The sequence below is a fragment of the Centrocercus urophasianus genome, unplaced genomic scaffold (assembly GCF_019232065.1).
Source record: "Centrocercus urophasianus isolate 14NV4802_14NV808 unplaced genomic scaffold, USGS_Curo_1.0 seq_9, whole genome shotgun sequence".
Classification (NCBI taxonomy): Eukaryota; Metazoa; Chordata; class Aves; order Galliformes; family Phasianidae; genus Centrocercus; species Centrocercus urophasianus.
The window spans coordinates 9,786,029-9,789,871 of NW_024885532.1; the positions used below are offsets into that span (position 1 = coordinate 9,786,029).

Consider the following 3,843-nt stretch of genomic DNA (forward strand, 5'->3'; position numbering starts at 1 on the left):
ATATCAGATATTGAGAGGCTGTCTAACAGTTTGCAATACTTAAAGTTGCTTGGTCCAACACCTTGTTTTCACTTCAATGGTTTTGTGTAAGTCTCTCTGCTTGGTTTTCCTGGAGCTGCTTTGCTTCACTCCAGCAACTCATTCAGGCACACGCACTCTTCCCATTTTCCCACTCTCTCTCAGACAGAATTTGTATATGGCATGCATTTGGCTGCTCTGGGGGAAGGAAAAAAAAAAAAAAAAAAGGAAAAAGAAATCCAAGCTATATTCGCCCCAGGGCACTCTAAGTAAAGATTTACAGACTTCGGGTCAGGTTTCAAGTTACTTCAGCAAACAATTTCAAACCATAGACATTCACCTGAAGATTAGGGCTCATTTAAAAGACAGAGCATGAGTGGAAAGCAGAGTGGTTTTACAAGAAAACAGCCCACTTGAGCTCCTCTAACACAGTACTGGGTGTTTTAGGGAGAAGGCCCACGTTCCAGCAATTAGTGCATACATGGACTTGGAGGGGGTCTGAGGAGAGGAAGAGGCTGGATTGCCCTCCCACATCTTGGACTGTCTGCAGGGAAACAGCCTTGGCAGTGTGGGATAGTTCATAGCTGGAGGAGAAGGCTGGGTTTTGAGGAATAGCTTTGGCTCTCTGAAGTTATAATACAGAACAGAACCTTGTAAAATTATATAAAGCCTGGCTATTTCTAGCTTTGGCAAACACAGCTCTACCTTACAGTGCCTGCTCCTAAGCTGTTATTTCAGTGCTCTGTTCAGGTCTGAGCACACACCACGTGCCCAGGCAAGGTGCTCCAAAAAGGTCAAGCTGTGTGTGACTCTGAAGAGCAGCAGTTATTTTGTGCACAGCTCAGAAGACCCCAAAGCCCAGATACAAGAACCCAACAGCACCGAACAAGGCTGGGCTCCACAAAAGCCATCAGCATGGGAGCACCTGACAAGACTCACAGTTTTGCGCAGAAAATAACTACCCTTTCACTGAAGCCCATGTGAGAGGCCATCAACCTTGCAAGAGTGACTAATCATCCCAATTAGAAGCTTGTATACCTAGACGAGCAGCAGCACTCCCCACCAGTTCTCCACAGTACACAAGAACTCTTTTACAAGAGGCTTGGGGATGTAGCTTCATAAAGACTAGAGGCTTCATCTATATTATCATAAAACACACCTGAACAACAAAGTAATCTTTCCCCTTTCAGTTTAATTTCCCTCCCACCCTGGTAAATACTCATTCCCGTAGCAGAAACGCACATCACCCTCAGCTTCAATGCTGGAGCTCAGGCTAACCAATTTATTTCTCTTTAAATCTGAGAAAATAAGAAGTTCTTTATTGAAATACAGAAGTATGCCAACATTGATTTTATTAGCAAAGCGAAGCATGAAGAGTTCACAGAGGGCTCGTTTTGCTTATTGTCCTAAAAATATATGAGGTAGTGTTTGCACGCTTTCATCTTGCTCTAGAGTTAGGGGAAACTGGCACGCAAAAACCTTACCGAAACACTCAAAAGCCTATAAATATTTGGGAATCTGCCTGACCTTCAGAACTAATTGCCGAATCATTAGGATTGAGGGTTGCTTCAGGTTTCACTCTCAATCACACGTGTATCAGAGCTTGCACCAAGGCTCACAAAACCTCAGGACGTCTCATTACTCTAAAAATATCTTTATTCTTCCTATAGAACGGAAATGGTTGGCTGTGTGTTTTCAGTCTGTCTGGATTTAAGGAGCAGAGCCATACAACAGACCCTCTGAAATGGAAACCTCACTTCATACTGAAATAAATATTTACATTTCCCTTCAACACTACAGAATTTTTAACATCCTGTTTATCAATACCTTCAGGTTTACAAGTCACTGTTTAAAATAAAAGTTTATCCAGGGGGTAAGCTTAAAAGTTTTTCTCATTTTAAAATGAGAAAAGCTTTCACATCACAGAAACAAAGTATAAGGGTGCACATTCGATGGGGCAGGGAGGGAGCTGAGTGCATGCCGACTTTCTACTATAGAAACAAGAGCATAAACTTCACACATCCATAGCATGGCTATCTTTCCCATGTGCTGCTGGTTGGTGGAAAGATGCTTTGCTGAATGCTACAGTCAGCCAACAGCAAGTGGATAAAATAAATAAATGAGCCCTTAAAACAGTAGTTTCATGACAGTACACCATTTCATAATCACCTAAAATAAGCTTTACCAATTTAAGAAGAGGCAGTGCAAGAAATACACAGATGAGAGAGGACTGCTTTTAGTGATTTAGGCTCGTGGATAGAGCTTGCACACACGGGAAAATCAGGACTACTTTAACTGCTGAAACCCACAGACGGAAAGCACAGACCGGGCACCTGAGGCAGTTTCATGACACCCGTGCCAGGCGCTGGGCTCACATCTCTCTGCCGGTAGACTTTAAGCACCAGATGTCACCGTTTTACAGATAAAACCAAGCAGCCCGAACTCAGGTTTTGGAAAGCCCGCAAAGACGTGGCTTAAAAAGAACGAGTAACACCCTCCTTTGAACGTTTGCTCTTTAGAAAGAGGCAACGTCCTTCCAACAGCATAAGCTGTCCCGGCGTGCCCCGTTCCGCACGGCTCCGCCTGTGCCCACACCGCGTTCAGGTGCGGCCGTTCGCAGCCGTTCCCCGCTGCAAAGAACGACCGCGCGCAACGCGCGCAACGAGCGCAGGAAGGCACGCGCTTATGTCAGGCTGTAAGCAGTCAGAGCGTTTGAAAGAAAAGTAAAGGGAAAAAAAGAGAGAGAGAGGGAAAAAAAAGTAGGCGACCGTGATTGCAGGTTAGTGCTTCCTAAAATCTTCACCGGCAGGAAGAGGAGCGCCTCTAATCCCAGCCGCCTCAGAGCGGCGAAGAAATAACTTCAGAGAACGGCAAGCACAATCAGAAATCACGAGCCTCAGTTACAGGCGCGCAGCCCCGCCGGCCTCTAAGGAGATTTGGGGAGGGGAGCGGGCCAAGACCCACACGCCTGCTGAGAGCAGCAGCCGTTCGCAAAGAAACAAACTCGGGAGCTCTCCCCCTGTTCGGCGGGGTGCAGCGCTACGGACGGGGAGACAGCGAGCCCCGGGATAGGCAGAGGGGCACAGCCCCGGGGTGGGGCGGGGGACGCGATACCGGGCAGCGCCTCACCTCCACCCATCTCTGCGCCTCTGCGAACGCCGCCTCGCAGCCGCACTCGGCATCCTCTCTGCCGTCCATGGCTGGGAAAAAGAGTGCGTGGCGAGCGCTCGGTCCTCCGCCGGGACGGGCGCGCGGAACAGCCGCTGTCATTCAGCCGCCGCCTTTTAACGCTCCCGTCGCCGTCTCCACCTCCTCCCCTTCCTTCTCCTCCTCCCCCCGCTCCCGGCAGGGAGCTCGCTAGCGCTCGGCGGCCGCAGGAATGCCAGGAAGCCGCTCGCTGTAAAACAACACCGCGCCCGTCCGGGAGGGGCTGAGGGGCCGCGGTCCCCGCCCGCCCCCGTGCCCCCGGCGCCCCTCGTCTGCCCACCAGGCGGGGGCGGCCCCGGCGCATACCGGGAATTGCTGGGCACAATCGCACCTTTCAGCGCCGCCACCTGCCCGGCCCGGAGCTCCCGCCGTCCGCCCCAGGCCTGGGCCTGCTCCTGCCCGAGCTCGGCTCCCGGTGACGGCGAGGGACCGACACCTCGCGTGGGAGCCACGTTGCGAGCTCCCACTGTGCACCAAGTGGCGAAGCTCAGGTGTGGGTCAGAGCTCAGCTCCAGTGCTTCCTGCTGCACCTGAAGGCCATTTACCCAGCTCTGCTCTTGGTTTCAGTACCACCCTTACAGCACAGAAACCACTGCTTTAATTCTGTCTCCTCCCCTG

At 50.8% G+C, this 3,843-nt stretch overlaps 1 long non-coding RNA gene across 1 annotated transcript in view; it reads right to left on the reverse strand.

The window, feature by feature from the left end:
• Nucleotides 1-3,253, reverse strand: part of LOC122171551 — a 37,438-nt gene extending 34,185 nt beyond the window's left edge. Inside the window, exon 1 of the long non-coding RNA XR_006172020.1 lies at nucleotides 3,148-3,253. This is a non-coding gene — a long non-coding RNA (uncharacterized LOC122171551). The remainder of the gene's footprint in view (nucleotides 1-3,147) is intronic.
• Nucleotides 3,254-3,843: the final 590 nt, after the last annotated feature.